Raw genomic sequence first — 24,659 nt, 5'->3', positions numbered from 1 at the left:
ATAGCCCAATTATTCTATTTCCTGAGATAGTATTTGGTTCATGCTCAAACTTCAGGTCCATGGAGTTCAATGCACAGATGTTCTGATTATGTTTTATATTGTATTGGCAGCATTTTAGACAGTTTTTCTATATAATGGGCTCAAACCGGTCTCTTTTTCTTCCACCCAAATGCTGTCATCTGTGCTGAGACAAGACAGGGTAAGTTCTACTCTTGAGCCATGTAGCAGCCCTGGAAGGTGTGTTTGTGTATGTGCAGTCATGCCATGCTTTGTATGAATGAAAATAAAGGTGAATGAGGATGATTTTTAGATGGGTGGGATGCAGAAATGGTTCTACTTCTGTACTGCTCTTGGTCTCAACTTGTCCTGGTATGTCAAGCTTAAAAACAGTTTGGGAGGGGCCTCTGGGTGGGTCAGCAGTTGAGCGTCTGCCTTCAGCTCAGGTCGTGATCCCAGGGTCCTGGGATCAAGTCCCATATCAGGTTCCCCAACAGGGAGCCAGCTTCTCCCTCTGCTTATGTCTCTGCCTCTCTCCCTATGTCTCTCATGAATAAATAAAATCTTAAAAAAAAAGCTTGGGAAGCACCTAGCCAATGTCATCCTTCTCATCTTTGCTGCCTTTCAAATTGATCACCTTTGACTATTAACTACAAAGTATTCACTATTCTTTTGTATGATTTGCCTTTTTTTAAAGATTTTATTTATTTATTCATGATAGGGGGTGGGTGGCAGAGACACAGGCAGAGGGAGAAGCAGGCTCCATGCTGGGAGCCTGACGTGGGACTCGATCCTGGGACTCCAGGACCATGCCCTGGTCCAAAGGCAGGTACTAAACCGCTGAGCCACCCAGAGATCCCATGATTTGCCTTTTTAATGTGCTCTTATCATGTCATTTCTTGCCCTCCAGCTATTTTCACTATTATTTCTATGCCATATTTTTTTCTGAATGATCTGCCTATTTCTAAACCAGTTTACTATTCCAAAAACACAAAAAGTCATGAACCAGGACATTCTCTATGAAGTTTCCTAAAATTCAAAATTGCACAAATTTTGGTTTTGTACTTTATTTCTTTGTTTGACAGTCTCTTCTTCCTCATGGTAGGTACTCACTAAAGTTATTGATTCTTTTTTTCCAAGACAAAACCCTGAGTCATTTTTGACATGCAAAAAAGTATAATATTATGACTCTGAAGACTCAAGCAGTTCCTAATTTATCAGTAGGTTGGTTATAAATTTCATTGGACCCAAAAGCTCATTGTTTCAAAGAAAGAACTATGAAGAATGGTGCGGTGTTTTAGAGCAGGCCCTGAAAATTTATTTAACAGATTATATAACTTTCCCTCTTGTACTTAAAAAAATCCATAAGCCCAGGGAGACCTGGGTGTTTCAGTCAATTGAGCAGCTGACTTTTGATTTCGGCTCAGGTCATGATTTCAGGATCTTGAGATTGAACCCCTCATCAGGCTCCACATTCAGTAGGGCATCTGCTTGTGGATTCTCTCTCCCCCTCTCTCCCTCTGCTCCTCCCCACTCCCACCCCCAGCTCATGCAGGCTCTCTCTAAAATAAATAAATAAATCTTTTTTAAAAAATCCATAACCAAGATCACCATTGCAACATAATTTCCAGAGGAAATAAATTCAGAATTCCAACTTGGAACTCCAAGAAAGACTTTCTCTCTCTCTGCTGCATCATCAGACCAGAATCTTTGGGGGTAGCTCTGGTTGTGATTTTTTCCAAAGCTTCTAATGTATAGCCAGGCTGAGAACCACAAGTCTGACTCATTGAGATGCATATATATATGCAAATACACTGTTAATTTAGTAAAGCAGATGGTGTGCATTACAAAGAGAAAGACTATTCATCTCTTGGCTGAAAACTTTGAAAAACAAAATTCTTTTACTGTAGAAACTATAGCCCACAATCTCAACTTCAAAGGGGTTGAAAATACCTCAAACAGTCCATAAATTAAAACCTGGATGGCAGCGCTATTAGCTCCTTCGCCAGCTAAAACAGGCTAGGGTCGTCACGCCTGTGGATTTCATTCATTTCTTTCACTTTTATCCTTTGTCCATTCTATGAGGTTGGACAACCTAAACTCTTTCTTCCCTAGCACATCCTGCATAATTGCCAAAGAGTTATTTTTTAGAGCCCACAAGTCCCTCACCAAGATGAAAATGTTAACTTCCTCTAATACCTAAAGAATATTATGTAGTGAATCAAGCATTTATTTTATTTTGTTATTATTTTTAAGGGTTTTATTTATTCATGAGGGACACAGAGAAAGAGGCAGAGACATAGGCAGAGCGAGAAGCAGGCTCTTTGTGTGGAACCTGATGTGGAACTTGAACCCAGGACCCTAGGATCATGACCTGAGCCAAAGGCAGATGCTCAACCACTGAACCACCCAGGTGCCCCTCAAGCATTTATTTAAAATGTCTTATAAGTATTTCAAGCCTATTTAGTCAGAATAAACCTAAATATAGTATAGACAACAACATAATGCCACATAAGAATATTCAGAAAATGAAAATGGATTGAATAGAGATTTTTATTTAAATCTCTAAATAAATGGCCTGTTTTGCTTTAAGATTGTAGAGTCCCCCCCAAAAAAAATATTGTAGAGTCCCAAATAACCTTTGCAGGTAATCTGCAAACCCATTTATAGAGTACCTTTCCGCTGATAAACGCTTCCTTATTTAGGATCCAGTTCACTGAAATTTTTAATGTAATTATTCGTGACAGTCTGTTCTTAATTGGAATACAAAGTGAATATGGCTTGAAAGTTACTTCTCCAAATTACTCAAAGTAACATCTGAATTAAGGATAATTTGGTCTTTACAAAAAGCTGTAGATGATTTCCAATATGAAACCTACTAATTAATCTATAAATTAATAAATTTGACATGGAGACATCTAATGTCCTGAAAAATATTCTGAACCTTTCCATTTTGAGAACCAAACCACTGAGATTAGCATTGAAAGTTATTTCCTTGGCATTATTATGATTATTAAGGAAAAATAGAGATCCCCTTCCCCCCAGGGTTGTTCAATAGGAGTGAAACCAGTTTAGCTGACTGAACAAGAGATTTGCAGAAATTCTTGAGATTCAACTCACCTGCCAAACAACACAGGTGTGCCTTTTAACAACTCAAGGATTTTCTAGGCATCAAATTTGGTTTCAGTATATATTAGCTCCTTCCTAGAGTCCAGGGAGGTGGATGCTGTTAATCAGGTGGGAAGAAACTACAGTCCTGATAAATATGGTATTAACTAAAAAAAAAAAACTGCCCAGGAGCCAAATATTGTTACACCTTGTTAGAGAAGACATTAATGTCGATACTAAGAGAGTGAAACAGCGTATCTGGTTCTTATTCCTTCCATTTCCCCTAAGACTCTCAGTATCTTAATGCCCTACACTAATTCTATGATATTTGTAATCTCCTTAGCATGAAAGCTACAGTGATAGGAGTATTACAGGAATGAACACTCGTGTTTATCACTGCATCACTAACCATATATTTATGTGTCTGTTTATATATATATATGTAATTTTTCTGCACATTATGAGGAAACAGTGTTTAATTTAGCATTTGGTATCCTCTGAGGCTGTACTGCATCTGAATGTTTTGATGGACCTGTTACAAGTTGGTGATATGTATCTTGTGCATTTGTTTTTCCTGCATTACATTTAAAATGCATTCATTCCCAATTCTAGGTATCTTAGAGCCATCTAAATTCCTCTTGAGCCCCTGGACCGGGAAGCTCCCAGCTGTCTTGGTGCATACCCCTCCAGACTGAAATGACTCTCACTCGGGGATGCTGGAAACTTCCAGTGCTTGCAGATGGGTTGCTTGTATTTTGCTGGTCAGTTAGCATCTCATGGGTCCTAATAAAACCTTCCTGGCTCAGATTGGGCAGCAAGTAAATCTGTGTATTTTGGGCAAGTCCTGTTTTGTTTTTTGGTTTTTGGGTTTTTTTGTCTGGCTTGCAGCTTCCTCATTTATTAAATGAAGGAGTTGTGCTGGATGGTCTCCAATACAACTTTGAAGTCTGAAAGTCTCTGAGTGATTCCTAATGAACTTGACAAGCCACAGATCAAGTGAACAAGGAGAGAATAGAGGCAAGAGTTTTCCTTTGGTGGACTCCCTGCTTTCTTTTCTATCAACCATCTCCTGCCATTGGTCTCCCTCGGTTCCTATATTGAAAGGGCTCTATGTGTATGGGTGTGTGTGTTGGGGGGCGGGGGGGGGGCATGAGGATAATGTTATTTTATTTTCAATTTCTATTGTTGTTTATTTAAAAATGTGATAAAGCAAGGTAGTTCAATTCACTAATGAAGAAGAGTGATGTAGGGGACCTAGGGCAGACAAGGAAATAGGCAAGAGAAACAAAGGGTTGAGTAGCATGGCCAACAAAGAGGAGAGAAACCAGGAAGCCAGAGGGGGATTGGTCCAAGGGTAAGAAATGGGGTCAGGGGATGTCCAAAGAGAAGTGTGCAACAGTGGGAAATATAACCAGATGATAGTTAAAGGTAAGAAGTGATGGACAGGCTATATGACAGAATAAAGGTAACAGAAATGTAGAGGTGGGGGCCAGGTGAACCCCTCCAGTGGCCAGGAGGAGGAAGGTCATAGTGAAAAAGGAGATGGTGAGTATGGGGGAAAGTGAAGAATTGCGTCCATGGCCCTCACCTTCCCACATGAGTGTGTGTAAGGGCGGGAAGCAGAACATTCCAGTGACCATTACACTGAAGACACTTTCCCCTCTCTGTGGTCCTCAGAATGGAGCTGGTGAGAATTTACTCCATAGTTCTCAGGAGCACCATGTTGACTGTTTGGCTCACTTCATGGGAGACATTATTGGAAGTTTACAATGAATTCTTTGGAGGTCAAAATTGCAAATTCTTATGGAAACATACCCAGAAGGAAATAATTAATGATGAATTCTTTCAAAATGTAGGGTTTCCCTTATTTTTATCTACTAAAATGTGTATGGGTACCTTTTAAGAACCAGTCACCCATTTAATAACCCCATGGAGTGGGTTCTGTTTTCGTTCCATTGTAGAGATGAGGAAACCAAAACACAGAGAGGTGAAGTCACTTGCTCTAGGACATGGTGGAAGCAGAGTTTAGTCCTGGAGTCACACTCTATTGCACTACATTGCCTCTTACCAACACAACTCTGTAGTTGTGTATTCCATCAATATCTACTTGGTATATGACCAAATACACACACACAATGAATTAAAACAATTCTAGCTAATTTATATTGATCTTTATTTTTCCAGGAGAATGGCTTTTATAATCAGAAGTATTTGAACAGGATACCAAATTTCCTTATTTAATTTCATTGTGTGATTAAGTCTTGTAATAGATGAACTGGAGTTCATGAATCTACTGTTTAACAATATCTCAGGTGATGCTGATTCACTGTATCACAGTTGGGGTCTGGAACACTTCTTAAAATGTATGTGTTTGTGTGTAGACATATGTATGTATATATATGTACCCATACACACACACATTATAAAAAGTTCATTAGAGTACTCTGTTAGTTCTGTTTTTTCCATGCCTTGAGTCCTGTAGTATGCTCTCAGCCAGTTAGAATTTAATGAGCACCCAGCCTTTTCTCTTACTATCCTGAATGGGATGTCTTCTGTGGTGTATTTACCTTGCTGCCTACATTGTTGTATTTTGTTTTCTGATAAAGTTTTGACACACATTAGCTAACAAAAAGTGTGCTACAATAAAACAACAGGGGGCACCTGGGTGGCTCAGTCAGTTAAGCTTCTGCCTTCAGCTCAGATTATGATCCCAAGGTTCTGGGGTGGAGCCAAGCATAGGGCTCCCTGCTCAGTGTGGAGTCTGCTTCTCACTCTGCCGCTGCCCCTACTTGTGCTGTCTTGCTCACTCTCTGTCAAATAGATAGATAAATAATTAATGGAAAAGTGTTGCATTCAGATGTAAAATGCAAGACTTTCCCCCCCTTTTTCACTAGGTACTTCTGGGTTGTTTCTGGAGCAGCAGTATCCCACAGCAGGGCAGGATGGATCTTGTTTTTGCATATCCTCACAATACTTGTTCTAACTATATAATTATTATATTACTTTAAAATCCGAATTTCTCCCATCTCCAAAGTTCATGTGATTATATTTAAATGATATCTTTGTCTTTCAGATTCTGAGGGCATTTAAAGATATGTTTTTAAAGACAGAAAATATAAATACTGAAAAGTTCCAGGGGCACCTGGCTGGCTCAAGCAGAAGGGCATGCAACTCTTGATCTTGGGGTCATAAGTTCAAGCCCCATCATGGGTATAGAGATTACTTAAATAAAACGTAAGTGCTTACTTCAGCACGAATAATAAAATTGGAAGGATACAGAGAAGATAAACATGGCCCCTGCATAAGGATGACATACTAATTCGTGAAGCATTCCGTATTAAAAAAAAAAACCCCAAAACCCACATCCATTAAAAGAAAAGTTCCAGACATTATCCACAGTTACAAGATAAGTCATTATCTGAATATTTTGGGGTCCATTACTATTTGTTGTGCTTCACTGACCTCCTCTTATCTGATTATGAAAGAAAAGCAGGTGGAAAGAGAGAAGTTTGGAGTATTGCACTGACATATCAGAGAAGTAGCTGTGTGTGTGTGTGTGTATCAAAGAAATAAAGAGATGGAAGTAAAAGGAAAACAAGAGTGACAAGTAGTAATAAAGGAAGATGTTCTCTATCTTTTTCAAAGATTTATTTATTTTAGAGAGAGGGGGCACAGAGGGAAAGAGTCTCAAGCAAGACTCCCTGAAGTCCCCACAATGTGGGGCTCAACCCCACAACCCTGAGATAATGACCTGAGCTGAAATCAAGAGTCGGACATTCAACTGACTGAGCCACCCAAGAGCCCTGGATGTTTTTCTCTTTAAAACATTGATTGGGAGGGAAAGAGAAGGGTAGGTGATGATGAAGAGGCTTTTTCAGATGAGCTTGTATGTATGTGTGGAATGAGAAGAGATGCAGGACCACAGACCAACTTCTGCCTCACTGGACCGCTTCAGCCCTTTGTCTCAGGTATAGAGATTTATAGCATTGGAGAGCTAATGCATCTAAGGAGCAGTAGTTCGTATTTGGGGAAATGAGGAAAAGGGAGAACACAATGACTGAATTAAGGATTAGTGCCATGTTAGCACGACCAGTTCCCTCTTAATTTTTTTTCATTTAGAGCCAATTGTCCAAGTTTTGGAAAAGAAACTTGTAGCCAGTGTAAGAAGTGAGGACTTACCACCATGAGATGCTCAAATAGCCCATATGGGTTCACTCAATTCTTGCTTCTATTCTGAGCACAGTATTATTCCTTCATGGAAATAATTCAAAAGGTACTTACTGGGGGGCTATTGGGCTCTAGACATCCTTTCCCATGTTGTAGATAAGGTGAACGAAATAGAACAAGATCTCCACCCACATAGAGCTTACCTTCTGCTGGAGGAGGCAAGAATAAGGCAAGAGGAATGGTTAGTCTATCAGAAGATGTATGCTAAGGAGAAAGAAATTAAGCCAGTAGGGAGTGGGGGTGTTCTACCCAAGTGTGTGTTGGGGGGAGATTGGTTTTTAAACTTTAGGTGGCCAGAGGAGCCTTCCCTGGGAAGAGGACTTTGGAGTAGAGACCTGAAAGAGGGGACTAGCCATGTGGCTAGTTTTCTGGGGAGCACTCCCAAAGCAGGAAACACATCTGACTTGTCTGAGCCACACTGGAGGGGCCAGTGTGGCTGGAGCAGAGGAGATGAAGGAGAACATAGTGGAAGATAATAACAGAGAGGGAAGAGGGTCTGTGTATGTGGCCCTGTATGCCCATGTGTGTGTCTGAGTGTCTCTGCATGTGCTTATCTGTGTGTTCATGTGTCTTTATGGGTCTGAGTGCGTCCATGCATCTTTATGTGTTTGAGGGTATATATATATGTGTGGGGTGCACATATGTGTCAGCAGTCGGTGGAGGGCTCTGTAAGTCCTAATATTGACTTTGGCTTTTACTCAGTACACTGGCAGGTTTTCTGAGAAGAGGTATCCAATTTAGGTTTTGGGATCACTCAGAATAGGGTGTTTAGGAACAAGGATACCAGCTGGGATGCTAGCCCCACGATCTAGCTGAATGACAATGGTGGCTCTGATGAAGCTGGTAGAAGTGCGGTGGTGAGAGATGGTCAGATTTTGCATTTGGGATCTCTTTTGAGGGTAGAACTGACAAGATTTGCTGATGACTGGCTGTCAAGTATGAGGGGGAAAGAGAAGCCAAGGAAGACATCAGGGTTTTGGCCTCAGCCACTGGAAAGGTGGGCTTGTTTCCTGCCTTGAGGAAAACTCTCGATGATCGATGATCGGGTTTAGGGGTAGAAAGGAGAGTTCAGGGCAGCTTGGGTGGCTCAGCAGTTTAGCACCGCCTTCAGCCCAGGGTGTGATCCTGGAGACCTGGGATCGAGTCCCACATCGGGCTCCCTGCATGGAGTCTGCTTCTCCCTCTGCCTATGTCTCTGCCTCTCTCTCTCTGTGTCTCATGAATAAATAAAATCTTAAAAAAAAAAAAAAGAAAAAAGAAATGAGAGTTCAGCTTTAGACACCTTGAGTTAGAATGCCCAGTAGACCTCCAGGAGGAAGAGCCAAGTAGGCAGTTGCATCTACAAGTCCAGAGTTCAGGGCACAGCTTCAAGCTTATAAAGTATGCTCTGGAGCCATCTGTGGTCAGGTGGCATTTCAACCATGAAGCTAGCCCAATCCTCTCAGGCGGAGGGTAGATGGGAAAGACATATTTTAGGAGTTGAGGACAATCCGACAAAAGACATTGGGAAGGCACAGCCATCCAGGTGGGAGAAGACCCAGGGCAGACTCTGGAAGCCCCATGAATAAATTTTTTTGAAGAAGTAGAGTGATTAATAGTGTCACATACTGCTGAGGGGACAAGCAGATGACAAACTGAAGGAGGAAGACCTCCTTGACAGAGTGGTTCTGTGGAGACGGTGGTGCACGCACCAGATGGGAGTAGGGTCAGTGGAGGATAGGAGGAGAGCAGGAAAGGTAAGCAGCTCCTTAAAGAGGAGAGAAATGGTGGCCGGGGCTAGAAGGAAAGTGCATCATGGGGCACATGGGTGGCTCAGTGGGTGAGTGGCTGCCGCCTTTGCTTCAGGGAATGATCCCGGAATTGAGTCCCACCTCAGACTCCCCGTGGGGAGCTTGCCTCTCTTCTGCCTGTGTCTCTGCCTCTCTGTGTCTCTCATGAATGAATAAATAAAATCTTTTTTTAAAAAAGGTAAATTTGAAAAATTATCCAAGTTTACTGCAGAAGAAAAAATCTGAACAACAATAGTTTTACTATTTAGAAGTTGAAAACTGTCATATTTAATACAGGTTCTCCTCAATGATATATCTGTGCTGATAAAATACTTATGAGTATATTACTAGGAGGTTTTTGTTTCAGGTTCATGCAGAGTCATCTTTATAAATGACTTTTGAATGGTAACATGAAAAGAAAGGAATAGAACTGTATGCTGATAATACAGTAGACAGACACACCTCTTTTCGTGGTTCAAAGCAATAGCTGTTTCTATGTTTGATTTAAGGTTTGTAAAGAATTAATAAAAAGATCTAAAGAACAAAGTTGATGTCATGTTTTGCCTGCGATTATTACAAACTGCCACACCTCTAGGATTTGAGACATAAATCTTTCTGACAAACAAATATGACCTAAGTCAACTACTTCCCCACCATACAATTCATCCACATATGTAATCCTATAGAGTTAAGCAATGTTTTGTTTTCTAATCAAAACATTATGTGAAAGATTATATTGTAATTTTTTGACACAGTAAATAAAGCAGCAAATGAAATTTGGTTAAGCAAACTGAATGATATTCTCTTTGTTAGTTTCTGGATTTTATGTACTATAGAGGAGAAACGCAATAAAATACCATTATCTTCATGTTAATTTCCAAATAAGATGGGTAGGATCAAATAAATTAAAGCCCCAATGTTACAGAACTGTGTATACAGTATTATGGGCATTTGATAAATAGTCATTGAATTTAATTTATTGGTCAAAAAGGATGACTTACAATTATCAGATGGAATGCTAAGCATACTCTCAAAAACTATCTGTAAATGTCTACATTTTTATTCTTTCAAGTACATAATCTTTAAATGAAGAGAAAGTCCTATTCTTTCAAATTTTAATCTTGTAACAAATATGGGGCCTTAGTTTACACTTCAAATGATCAAATTAATCCTCAAAGAATTGCTCTTTTAGTCTCTTAAAACCCATTTGTATATACATATATAAATAATATATTTGTCACTAAGAATTTTTTTTCTATAGATGGTTTGGGATCACACAATATGAATTTAGGAAAATGTATGTTTTTTCATTTGTTTTGCTGTTTTTGTTTTAGTAATTTCTACATCCAACATGGAGCTCAAACTCACAACCCTGAGATCAAGAGTCAACATACCTGGGGTGCCTGGCTGGCTTAGTCTGCAGAGCATGTGACTATTGATCTCAGGGTTCTAAATTCAAGCCCCACATTGAACTTAAAACCTTGCTTAAAAAACTTAAAAAATAATAATAAAAGAAATAAATAAAAATTAAAAAATCTTGGGTGGCTCAGTCCATTAAGCATCAGCATTTGCCTGGGATGGAGCCCTGCATCAGGCTCCCTGCTCAGTGGGGAGTCTGCTTGTCCCTCCTTGCTCTCCCTGCTTGTGCTCTCTTTCTCTCTCTCTCTCTCTCTCTCTCTGTGTGTGTAAAATAAAATCTTAAAAAACCCTGACTTTTAAAGTATATACATTCATATTCTAAATCAAATAATCCTTGTATATATGAAATAATGGAGTTTGAATACAATCACCTCCTCCTGCCCTAATTCCTATTAGTAGCAAACAGAATATCATTTTTATGTATAAAAAATAGTCAATGCAGGGTTATTTTGTTTTGTCTTGTTTTTATCATTACACTTGAGAGCAATGTTTGGAAATAAATAGCCGTGGACTGGCATTTACAGGACCTGGCATCCAGTTCTAGTTCTGTCAGTATTTTGTTCATTTACATTTACCTTGGCCCATTGTGAATGGGTTGAAGAGGTTCTGTAGAATTACGCCTGGCTCTAAATCGAAGGAGGAAATAAAAAATCCAGTAGAATATTGTTTCCTCCTCCCCTTCAGTGTCGACAAAGGGAAAACAAGAAGGAATGGAAGAGACAATGGAATAGAGGAATAGGAGAGAAAGAAGGATTCAAACGAACACAAATGACTAGAGTGTGACGCAATCGTGGTCCACATTGGGAACCGGCAGGAGAGTTAGAATCACGGAGAAACCTTCCTCACCATTCCAGAGATTTACCCTTCATTCTCGAATTTCGCTTACATTTGCTAATCCTTACCCCAGCTGCCCTACTCCTTCCTACTTATGGTCTCTTGCTTATATTTGCCTCTTTTAACTGGAAGCAAAGAACAGTAGCCTACAGCCTGGTCTTTCCAAATTCCTCCCTGTCCCAAGTGTTAGGAAGGAAAGGCAGAGTGAGTTTCAGTTTTATGGGCAAACAGCCTGATTCCCTTCAATCTATTCTAGGGCATAGTGTCAATGTTTATTCTCATGGCTGGAATTAAACAATTTGTAGAAGGTCCCACAGCAGGTTAATGCTGGAGCCAGGTTTATCATGCACAGCTGCTGAGTTCTCATTGTGCATGTGTGGCCACAGGGCCACAAGGCTGTTCCACGTGGTATTCCAAATCTCACACTTGTCAACTGCAAGTAACTTCCTATGCCCGTGGTTGTGAGCAAGTTTTATTAAACATAACACATTCAAAAGAGCCTAAGTGTCAGAACCTCTAAGCATTATTTAAAAAAAAAAAAAAGATTGAGAGAGAAAACCTCCAAACTTTATTTTTTTTATTTTATAACCTCCAAACTTTAAAAGGACTGCATAGTTATTTAAGTTCTAAACAGTGTCATAGGTAGTAAATGGATATTGTCAGTGTCCATGAAAGAAGCAATATGCCAAAAAAAAAAAAAAAAAAGCAATATGCCAACAAACATGAAATTTAACTAAATTACTCAAGCTCTTAAGTTAGAGGTTTGATGATATTTTTATAGGTAACAAAGGAAGCCAACTTTAAGAATTAATATCATTTCTCATTCAAGAGCACTAGCCAACACCTGATTTTTGTTCAGCTTTTTCTAATATTTTCAAATATGCCATGTGTTTCCTATCTAATCCAGACTAATAACTGAGAGGTAGTCTTTTGTAACTTAATATATATCCTTCTGGATTTCAGTGGTAGACCGTTCTTAAAGGTAAATGTCTTTTTTGTTGTTTTTAAATATTTTATTTATATATTCATGAGAGACACAGAGAAAGAGGCAGAGACCTAGGCAGAGGGAGAAGCAGGCTCCCCATGTGGGACTCAATCCCAGGACATGGGGATCATGACCTGAGCTGAAGGCAGACAACTACTGAGCCACCCAGGCTCCCCAAAGGTAAATGTTTGTTAAAGGATCAAGATTATCCTTTGAAAGCTGAATAGGAACCAAAAGAATCGTTAAGCATTTAAGCTCGAAATAATGAGCATCTTGTTATTTTCAGTTTTCCTTAAAAAAAAAAAAAAAAAGTGTGTAAGTGTTGTCATGACAATATTCTGGAAAGGTAGAAAATACAACATCAATAAGAAATTAAGCTTTTATTACCCATTTACCTTTATATATTTTTACACCTTTATATAATGCAACAGCCTTCTTCTGGATGCACACTTATGACTAATAATTTTTTAAACTTTTATTATAAAATTAGATTTTTTAAAACAAATTGATTTCAGCATATGAGTTTTATATCAGTGAATGTGGATGCCTTTTAGAGTCATATACCAACTGGGAAATGGTCATTTCAGAGAAGACATATTGAAAAAATGCTGTATTCCCAAATGTTTCAATATAAATATTGAATGGAAAAACAGATTCAAAATCCAGTCCTATCACCAGCCCCCTCAGGCTCTCTTCTGTATTGTTGTAGGCTGTGTTTGTGTCTTTGACTCCTTCATACCTTCCACTCTGACATAGCTGTCCTTAAACATTTTTGGTGGTTGATTGATGTGGTTTCTATTATTGAAAAGCAAGAGAAATTTTCAGATATGTAACAAAATTTGGCATCATTCAGCAAGTTGAGTATTTAAAAAACATCTTTTTGGTGGAGGCTATAGAGAATGAAATCTAAGGGGGGTAAGGGTGTTGCCATAAGGGGTACAACAGAACAAGGATGTTGGCTATAGCAGGGGCAAAGGAAAAGGAGGAGTCATGGGCTCCCCAAATCCAGAAAAGAACTGATCTGGACTGTGCCCTAAAGAAGAAATTAGATATGAGATTCACAAAAAGAGGAAGCTGGACGAGATGCAGCATGGGAATCTCCAGGTGAGTACACATATCAACCTTGTCATTGGATGATGTGCATAATGAAGGAAGTTTTGGCCAGACACAAGCAGAACTCAATGTGATAAATTATAACTCTGATCATATAAGAAGAGTAGGTATGAGCACTTGGTAATTCTTAGGAAATAATTTAGCAATGGGTCTTAGATTTATAATTAAATTAAAACTGGAAATAATGCTTGGTTCTTGTTGTCATGTGGTTCCTTATCCACATGCAGTTCTTCTTGGCAAGGTCATTGGTGCATAAATAGGGACCATGAATTTAGATTTTGCTCTCATTTTGTGCTACTTGCGTGTTGTCACTGGAGGATATAGTTGTTTGGGTCCTCATTAGTAGTCCTCAGTGTCCAATCAATTCACAAAAAAAGTTTCATTGATTCTCTACTCATAGTTGGTTTCATTTTGAGGGCTGGAAGCCAATCAAAATGGTGAGGTTTCCCCAAATACATGTTCATTGTTACTTCCACCAGCAGATTACTAGTTAGGTACCATAGAGAAGCTGTATTTTCTATAACTGTAGAAGCAAGAGTAAGCTAATAAATGCATGGGATTTTCAGATTTGGAAGCACCATCTGGAGAGTGAAGTTCTGCCTTAATCTATACATCTCAGGTACAGAATTTGACTAAGTGGATTTCTGTTAAACTGAACTTTAGCACACCTTTGCTATATCACTTCCCTGAAGAAAATATATCCAAGTCATGGTGAGATTCAACCTAAAGTAAGAACTGAGGTCAGAACTCACATTATCCCCTCCATTCAGCAGTCATAGGGCTTCTTGTATGTGAGAACAGCTATACATACTGAGTATTTAAAATATGAACAATTCCAGCTGTGATCAAAACAAAACAAAAACCTCCTGATTAACTATTAACCACTCACAAACAAGGTCTGAACTGTATTACTTCCCTAATTGTTCTTTGAACCCTGGTAAAATGGAAACACCCTAAAATTAGAAGATTGCAAACAAACTGGGTTTTTAAAATCCCACTTAATGTTTAATTTTAAAATGCCTATCTTAATTTGATTTGGCTACCCAAAATAGAAAAATGTTGGCTCCAACTTAGTCTGGCTCTTCTCTGAAAACTACTCTTGAAGATGCAAAAGACTCTTCATTAGCACTCGCACAATGGGATTTAATTCATATGCATATGCCACAGAAATAATGTTTCTGCATTAAATTACAGCAGCTGTGAAATTTAACTACTACTAGGAGCCAGCAAATTTTGTGATATATATATTTCATGAGAAATCTGCGCCCTCTTTTGGATAAAAATTGTCAAGACAGTTAAATGTGAACAACAAAAAAAAAAAACCGTACTCAATGGCTTAAAAATAAACAGTCTTGTTTTAAAGACCGTGGGAAAGAAAGAGAAAGAACAGATGTTAAAGACATGGTAAAAACAATATTAGCAGAGCTGCAAGGCAAAGATTTTGCACTGCGAGGCAAAAATGGCTATATGAAGAACCCAGAGCTAAGAATCCATAGTTTCTTTTTAAATCAAAATGTGTCAGGGATTTTGCCCTATGTTAAATTACAAAGTAATGTTCATTACCATCAGTCTTCTCTAGAAAACAGTGGCAAGCATTTATCTTCCTCCTGAGACTACAATATTTGTATGGGTAGGGACAAATAATTCTTTGGGTGATCTTTCTGCCTGGATGAAGCAGAGCTCAAGGAGTTGTTTCTTTCAGATTTAGAGAAATATACAAATATATTTAGAAAGAGACCATGGGGGAGGAGAGATTTTGAAAATTTTGTTCATTTTTCTTTTTTTCAACCAAGCATCTCAGTGGAGTTGTCTGTTGTCATGATCTCTCTCCACCATCCCATTGACTTCTCAAGCCAGTGCAATGCAGTTTCCTACTTTTCTCTCTCCAGTGAAACACCACAAGCCAAGGGGACAAGTAGCTTCATGCTATGGGATTCAGTAGATATTTTCATTCCTTACGTTGCTTGACCTTTCTGCGCATTTTGACACAGTTGCCCAATTCTTCCTTTGTGAAATACTTTCTTCCTTTGGTCTCTACGACTCTCTTCTCACTTCTGTTTCTCTGCCTATCCATGGTTCTTCGTCTGTCTCCTGCTTATCAGCTGGCATCCCCAGCGTTCTGTGCTTGGCACTTTTCCCTTTTCATGTCACACTCTTTCTCTAGGCAAACTAGTGGCTTCAAAATAGAATTCCCTGACCCAGTCCTGACTCCCAGTCCCTGTTGAACACCTTTCTCTTGGGAGCTCATAGGGACTGCAAACTTACTGTGTCCAAAAGCAAATCTCTGCTTCCCACCTCCCTCTTCTCCCTTCATATATTCTCTGTCCCAACTCATAGATGATATTTGTCTACCACTCTCTCCAGCAAGTCATGATTTTTTTTATTATTTTTTTAAGGATTTATTATTTATCTGAGAAAGAGGGGGAAGGAGGGGCGGGCAGTGCTTGATCTCACAGCCTGAGATCATGACCTAAGCCAAAATCAAAAGCCAGACACTTAACCAACTGAGGCACCCAGGCACCCCAGTCATGATTCATTATGAGTCCTGATGGACCCCTCACTTCTCTGTACTCCACATCACCCCATCTGGTTGACTCTATTCCTAAACCAGCTCTTGAATCATTCTCACCTCTCCAGGCCCACATTACTCTTCTTGATTCTGGCCTTCATCACCTCTTCTATGACTATCACAGTGGCTTCCTAAATGGTCTCCCTGCCTCTCATCTCACCCCTCAAAGCCATCTATCATATGAATCCCCAGGTGGACTTTCCTAAAAGATAAATCTGATGGTTTCTCTTTTAAAGCCCTTTACTGGTTCTCTAGCACCCAGAGTGTGAAATCCATGTATTTTATCATGACATACAACACACCCCAGGATCTGCTGCCCATTTCCTGCTACACCTGACTTTGGATACTCACTCTGTTGGGATTATACCAAAACCACTTCAGTGTTCCTGTGCCCAGATTGTCTTGTTTTCTTAATCTCTCTGGAGAATGGCTTTTCATTAACTTTTTAAGATTTTATTTATTCATGAGAGACAGACACACGGGGTGGGGGTGGGGTGGGGGGCAGAGACACAGGCAGAGGGAGAAGCAGGCTCCATGCAGGAGCCTAACGTGGACTCGATCCGGGGTCTCCAGGATCACACCCTAGGCTGAAGGCGGCGGCGCTAAACCGCTGAGCCACCTGGGCTGCCCTCATTAACTTTTTAAACAAAACAGCCCTCCTCCCCCGCCAAAAAACAAAACAAAACAAAAACAAACCAAAAAGACAAAACAAAGCAAAACAAAAAAACTCTTTCCTCTTTCAGCAGGCCAGGTGTGAGAGCTACTCTCCATTCTTCTTGGTAGTATGCTTCCATTGTTGCATCTAGTACACAGAATTGAAGTTTTTACCTATTTTTCAACTGGACAGTAAGCTATTTGAGAGTAAATATAGAATCTGATTCATCCTCACTGTGGTTTTTATTGTAACCATATTGGCTACCATTCTTTGAATGCCAAGAGAAAAAAAACATAAGGTTTGAAAATATTAAGTGAACTGCTCAAAGCCATGTACCCAGTTAGTTGCAGCATTGTGACTTAATCCTGGGTTTTTTAGGTCTAAAATCTGTGCTCTTTTTAAAATAATGCACTACAAATTGGAGGTTTCCTGGTAATACTGCTAGTACCAATAATAAGTATTATATTATCATGAATCAATAATTCTAAAATGCTATATATAATGATCAGTTTCTGAAGAACTGAGAGTTCAATTCAACAATTTGATATAAGTAGTTCTTTTTAAAAATTTTACTGGGATGCCTGGGTGGCTCAGTGGTTGAGCATCTGCCTTTCAGCTCAGGGTGTGATCCTGGGATCTGGGATCGAGTTCCACATCTGGCTCCCTGTAAGGAGCCTGCTTCTCCCTCTGTGTCTCTGCCTCTCTCTCTCCCTCTGTGTGTGTGTCTCTCTCATGAATAAATAAATCTTTAAAAGAAAATTTACTGAAGACATTCATAAGTTTGACATAAATTTGACAGTATAAACAGGTAGACCAGATGACCCAAAATCTCCTTTCCAACCAAAGATTCTGTACTCTATAAATATTTTCCTTCTTTTGGCTTAAAAAAAGTCTTTCATAAATTTTTTTTTATTAATATGGTAGTCTGGCAGTAACTCATATGGTTGTAACAATATGGGTATTTTTTTCCCTTTCCTATAGAGAGAAAAACAAAACAAAACAAAACAAGAAACCCAACAGTTTCTAGTTTCTATGTATTTTCCTAATGTTACCTCCTATATAACAGATGCTGTGAATTGCTAAGGATATGATTGGAATTAAAAAGGAAATACAATTTATTTGTCATAGAGTTTAAAATCCAGCAGAGATTACACATTACTCAAATGATCCCTCCAGTGACCATATAATTATGAGCTGTTTCAAATGCTCACGAATAAAGGACTACAGTACTCTGAAGCTGTAGAAGAACCTGATCTATGCTGTGTCAGGGAGAATGTCTCTGAGGAAGTGAGCTGGGTCTGAGGCTTGATGAATGAGGTGGAATGCTCAGGTGTGGTGTAGGAGGAGAGCCCTGCCAAAACAGCCAGCAGTCTGCATAGGGATTTGTAGGTAGGTAGGAGGTCAGAGGGAGGTGAGTGTGGAGGGAGGGGTCACGCTGGGGCTAGCCATCAGCACTGCTGGGCCCTGTGTATTTATCCTTCACTTGAATTTCCCCATAGACCTGAACTTTGCTCCATTCTTTGGGGCTACCCAAAGACAGTGTGGACCATGCAGGTAAGATCTAGGTCTTCCATGTCTCTGTGTCTCATAGGGTGTACAGATTGTGAATGCTCAATGAATACTTCTTAATTTATTTGACCTAAGATTCTTCCCTTCTACCTTCTTCTAGCTCTATAACTGGAAGACACTCAAAAATACCAACCTGATTTTTTAATGGATTAAGCAAATTAAAAATAGTCTCAGCAAAAAACAATTCTGCAAAATAGTATTAGGAAAGTAGTGCATCTAAAGATCCCTAGAAGACCAATTCTTTCTCTTAAAATCTTTCCTCTACATTTTCTTATGAAAAGGTATAAATATATAGCAACGTTGAAAGAATTTTATAGTGAACATTCATTGCTATGGATTGAATTATGTCCCCTCCTAAAATTTATGTGTTGAGGCCCTTACATTCAATGTGACTATATTTGGAGAAAGGGCTTTTAGGTGGTAATTAAGGTTAAAGAGGTCATAAGAGTGGGCTAAGTATGATAGAATCGGTGGCCTTATAAGAAGAGGAAGGGTGGGCAACCCGGGTGGCTCAGCGGCTTAGTGCTGTCTTCAGCCCAGGTGTGATCCTGGAGACCCAGGATTGAGTCCTACGTTGGGCTTCCTGCATGGAGCCTGCTTTGTCTTTGCCTCTCTGTTTCTCTCATGAATAAATAAATAAAATCTTAAAAAAAAAAAAAAAAGAGGAAGAGCAAGTTCTCTCTCTCGTGTAAGCTCACAGTGAGAAGATGGCCATCAGCAACCCAAGGAGAGAACAACCCTCAGACACTGATCATGCTGGCACCTGATCTTGGACTTCTAGCCTCCAGAACTGTAAGAAAATTTTTGGTTGTTTAGGTTACCCATCTATAGTATTTTCTTATGGCAGCCCAGGCTGATTCATATACCTATATATTAGGAGCCACCATCTAGATTCTACCATTAACATTTTACTTACATCTCTCACTATGGTTATTGATTTTTTTTTAAGATTTTATTTATTTATTCATGATAGAGAGAGAGAGGCAGAGACACAGGCAGAGGGAGAAGCAGGCTCAATGCAGGGAGCCCGACATGGGACTCAATCCCAGGTCTCCAGGATCATGCCCTGGGCTGAAGGCAGGAGCTAAACCACTGAACCACCCAGGGATTCCCCTGGTTATTGAGTTTTGTGACCAGTTTAAAACAACTTGCCCTCCTCCATGTCATAAAAATGTGCCCCTATAATTTCTTCTAAAGCTTTAGGGTTTTAGCTGTTATATTTAAGCTGATGATGTACCTCTAATTAATGTTGTGTTTGGTGTGAGTTAGGGGTCAGGGCTCATTTTTCCACACTCTCCAGGTATTTTGGTACCATGTTTAAATTTCCATTAAACTGGGGACACCTGGTGGCTCTGCCTTCTGTGGTTGAGCATCTGCCTTCGGCTCAGGTCATGATTCCAGATTCCTGCAGTTGCAGGCTCTCCATGGTGAGCCTTCTTCTCCCTCTGCCTGTGTCTCTGCCTTTCCCTGTGTGTCTCTCATGAATAAATAAAATTTTTAAAATTCCCATTAGATCGTGTTGGTGCCTTTGCTGGAAATCAAATGCAAGTATGTGCAAGTCTATCTTTTTAAAAAGTATGTCAGTATAGAGCAGTTGATATCCAGAGTTTCTTTAAGGATTATCTCCTTATTTAACCTTTACACACCATACTCTGCATGAGAATTACATAAGGAGTATATAATGGATTCTAATAGCCTATTAGAAAAAATGAGAACTTGTAACTTTGAAGTATGAATCAGCTTCTCTTTCTTTCAAGGATTTTACATTCATATTGATAATTGAATATATTAGAATCCTTTATTTGAAAATGGAGACCTTGAAAGTACAAAATAAAAAACTATGTTACTACTATTATATCCTAATTTGAAATTCATCATTTTAATAAAGACCCATTTCCTCATAATGTAGTCTAAAGTGGTTGAATGACAAGGCATGCTTCTGGGAAGACTTTAGTATACGAACTTAGATAAGTGACTTCCTTCCTTCATTTATTTATTTTGTTTTTGTAAAGAAAGAAATATGAAACAGAAGAAAAAAAACTATCTATAGGGACAAATGTTAACTAGATTTGTAGCAATAATTTCACTCTTTTTTTTTTTTTTAAATTTATTTATGACAGTCATACAGAGAGAGAGAGAGAGAGACAGAGACACAGGCAGAGGGAGAAGCAGGCTCCATGCACCGGGAGCCCGATGTGGGATTCGATCCCGGGTCTCCAGGATCGCGCCCTGGGCCAAAGGCAGGCGCCAAACCGCTGCGCCACCCAGGGATCCCCAATAATTTCACTCTTGAATAAATGCAGTGGCTAGGGGTGCCAATTCCTGTGACTCAAAAGTCTGCTTATAACTTCTGATTCCTGAAAAACTTAATAGTCTGCTGTTGTCAGGAAACCTTAATGATAATATAACAGTCAGTTAACATATTTTGTATGTTATATACATTATATACTGTATTCTTACAAAATAAGCTAGAGAAAAGAAAACATTATTAAGAGAATCATAAGGGGACACCTGGGTGGCTCAGTCAGTTAAGCATCCAACTCTTGGTTGGTTTCCACCTGGGTCACCATCTCAGGGTCCTGGCATCAAGCTTCACGTCAGGCTCCACCCTCAGCATGGAGTCTGCTTTAGTTTCTCTCCCTCTGCCCCTCCCTCCCCTCACGTGCTCTCTCTAAAATAAATCAGTCAATCAATCTTAAAAAAAAAAAAAAATCATAGGGACCCCTGGGTGGCTCAGTAGTTGAGCATCTGCCTTTGACTCAGGGCATGATCCTGGAGTCCCAGGATTGAGTCCCACATCAGGCTTCCTGCATGGAGCTTGCTTCTCCCTCTGCCTATGTCTCTCCCTCTCTCTGTGTGTCTCTCAATAAATAAATGAAATCTTAAAAATAAAATAAAATTCAAAAGAATCATAAGGGAGGGAAAAGACATTTGTGGTACTATACTGTACTTATTGAAAAATATCTGCATATATGTGGACCTACACAGTTTAAACCCATCCATGCTGCTCAAGGGTTGATTATATTTACAAATATTGAATCATTATGTTGTACACCTGAAACTAGTATAATGTTATATGTCAAATAGAGCTCAATTAAAAAAATAGAAAGAGGGGTGCCTGGATGGCTCAGTCGGTTAAGCATCTGCCTTTGGCTCAGGTCATAATTCCCGGGTCCTGGGATCAAACCCTGCTTCGGGCTCCTTGCTCAGAAGGAAGCCTGCTTCTCCCTCTCCCTGTGTCTGGTGCTCCCCCTACATGTTCTGTCAAATAAATAAATCTTAAGAAAGAAAGAAAGAAAGAAAGTTGTTTTTAGATTGTTCCTACAATACGGTGTTGTAAAGATTAGTGAGTTTCAGGGAAACACTTTTTTTTTTTATAGATTTTATTTATTCATGAGAGACCCAGAGAGGGGCAGAGACACAGGCAGAGGGAGAAACAGGCACCATGCAGGGAGCCTGACGCAAGACTCGATTCCGGGACTCCAGGACCACGCCCTGGGCTGAAGGCAGGCACTAAACCGCTGAGCCACCCAGGGATCCCAGGGAAACACTTTAGTAGAACATATAGACAAGACAGTCAAAAAATATATGGTATGAGATCGTTGATAAACACAAGGCGTTTTCATTGAACATCTTCGGTAGCAGGTATCCCTCCTGGTGTAAAGCTTATAACCAGTGTATTAACATTCTCCTTAATGTGATTTGGAGTTTGGTCTCTGCACTAATGAAGGTAGCAAGAACCAAACTACTCCTTTAGATGGACTACACTTGGGTAGGTGAGAGGAACAATGGATGTCAGTCTCAGGGCCTCTGCTAAGCCTGCCAACACAGGTGAATTTGCCTGCTCTTGACTCCGGTAATTCAATAGCTTCTTTCCTTCCGGTAGGGATTGCCTGGCCACTTACAGCCTGCTATGAGTCTTTGTCCCATGCCACTCAAATGTTGTGGTTTAAACACAAAGAATTTTAACATCCTTCACATCCCAAAATAAACAGCAGCTCTGGAAATGTCATAGGGCTTTTGCTGCACAGGAAATGGATTTAAATAATTCATAGGGCATTATGAAAACTTTCTGATGCCCCCTCTTCCCTCTAGTTTCAAGAATAAGCAAGTATGAGTGTTTGGAAATGTGAACCAAATAACGAACTTTCTAGTTGGTGATAGTGTGCATTAAAAATCATTATATGAATGTAGCCTGGTGTTTTAGTATCTGAAACTTATAAACTGAGTATATATATATATATATATATATATATATATATATATTTTTTTTTTTTTAAGTATAACAAGCTCAGTGTTTTAGACAATAAAAGGGACTATCCAAAACAATTATATTGGATTTGACTCTAGGATAATTTGCTACGATTATTAAAAGCAGTACCAAATGATCAGATCTAATAAGCTAGTCTTGAGGGACACCAGTCTTTTGCTAAACCAAGAAACATGTTAAATAGAAAAATATTGAAACAAATAATAGAATAGAATCCTAATTGTATCTATTATTTGTATATCAGCCCTGGGTACAACCTGAGATTTCTGCACAATTCATGCAGAGAAGTAGGGAAAGAAAAAAAAAAGATTAGCAGTGTCCTACAAAAGACTTTTGGGGAATGGAAAAGGACCACTCGCGCATGAATGCTGCCTCATGAAGCCAAAAACAATAAGAGTTACAGGAAAGTCAGGTGTCTAAATTATTCCAGCCTGGAGGCAGGCTCACCTAAATGCTAAGAACTTTACTGTGAGGGACTAGGTCCCTATGCCCTTGACAATATAAAAAAAATAACATGTTAATAAGGCTAATGGTTCTTAACAATTCCTTTCAAGTCCTGTTTTCTATGTAACATGGCACATTCTTTGAGAAGAAGCGTGTTTATTCACTTCAATTAGTTGGAAATCTCACTTGCCATGGAAGAAATATTTCAGGAGCTCTGAGGAAAACATTCCTAAATCGTTGGAAAAGAAAGTACCTCTGACTTACTGGGTGAAGAAATAAATCCATATGCAAAGCAAGAAGAGATTGTAATAGCATCTACTGAATTTTCTTCTCCTGATTATTTTGACTGTTTTTCAGTTAGGAACATATAGATAATAGCATGGGTCTATGTGATCATAGTCACACAAAAATATGTTAGAAAACACTAGGTGTGGGCAGTCATATCTCACTGAACCAACCAGTTCCACATTCAAGAAGAAAAAAAATCTTTGTTTCCAGCTTTGTTTCAAAAAGAAATGAAACATGCCAATGGCCATCAATCAGCCATGTATGTTGGCACCTTTTCTAATTCTCTGAACAATCAATTCATGCTATGTTCAAGCTCTAGAGATCAGTCTGTGTGGTGTCTTAATGACCTAGCTAATTCCTCTCTTTGAGTTACCAACTTGTTGAATGAGCCTTTTTTTTCCTTGCCAACTATCCATTTAATAAAATGGCCTATTAACGCAGTTAAATCTCATTGACTGATTTTGCTATGGTGTGTGTTCTTGTTTCTGCCACCATGACCTCCACACTTGGCTGGTGGGGACATGCTCCCTTTCTTTAGAGTTAGCTTCATATCAATTTGACTGTCAGTCCCTTGGGAGAAGCAAATCATCATATTTATTTCTATTCAGGGGTGACTCGGTGGCTCAGTTGGTTAAGTGTCTGCCTTTGGCTCAGATGATGATCCCAGGACCCTAGGATAGAGCCCCACATTGGGCTCCCTGCTCACTGGGGAGTCTGCTTCTCTCTCTCCCTCTGCTCCTCTCTCTGCTCACGCATTCTCTGTCAAGCAAATAAAATCTTTTTAAAAAGTTTATTTCTGGGACATCTGTGTGGCTCAGTGGTTGAGCATCTGCCTTTGGCTCAGGACATGACCCTGGGGTCCTGGGATCAAGTCCCCCATTAGGCTCCCCGCAGGGAGCCTGCTTCTCCCTCTATGTCTCTGCCTCTTTATTTATTCACGAGAGACATAGAGAAAATCTTTAAAATAAATGAATTTTATTTCTATTTGTTCTTACTCATTATCAATATGTTATTTGAATTTTATTTTTTACTTAAAAAAATTTTTTTAAAAGATTTATTCATGAGAGAGAGAGAGAGAGGCAGAGACACAGGCAGAGGGAGAAGCAGGCTCCATGCAGACTCAATCCCGGGACTCCAGGATTAGGTCGTGGGCCAAAGGCAAGCGCTAAACTGCTGAGCCACCCAGGGATCCCCTGAATGTAATTTTTTAGCAGATGGTTCATTCATCTAGCTCTTGGCTTCTTTTAGCTGATACCCTTTTTTGCTTATACTGTATGTGAAAACCAAGGAATATTTGACACCAAAATGTTTGACTCACTTGCATATAATGGCATTATAAACAGTCACATAGAGGAAGAAAAAAGATTTTGAACAAAGTATGCAAATAAGTACTTCACGTACCCTCCAAACAT

General features: G+C 39.4%; 1 protein-coding gene and 1 non-coding gene across 3 annotated transcripts in view; one reads left to right on the top strand and one right to left on the bottom strand.

Moving 5' to 3' along the window:
• The window catches only part of CLDN10 (claudin 10), a 126,552-nt gene that overhangs the window by 27,597 nt on the left and 74,296 nt on the right, over positions 1-24,659 (bottom strand). The gene's annotated exons all lie outside the window — the stretch shown is intronic.
• LOC119865271 lies at positions 6,344-6,447 on the top strand. The gene has a single exon (XR_005376651.1). It is a non-coding gene; the product is annotated as a U6 spliceosomal RNA (small nuclear RNA).

Source organism: Canis lupus, chromosome 22 (genome assembly GCF_011100685.1).
Source record: "Canis lupus familiaris isolate Mischka breed German Shepherd chromosome 22, alternate assembly UU_Cfam_GSD_1.0, whole genome shotgun sequence".
Lineage (NCBI taxonomy): Eukaryota > Metazoa > Chordata > Mammalia > Carnivora > Canidae > Canis > Canis lupus.
Note: the sequence above shows the minus strand (reverse complement) of the source record. Positions and strands in the feature narration are given on the sequence as shown.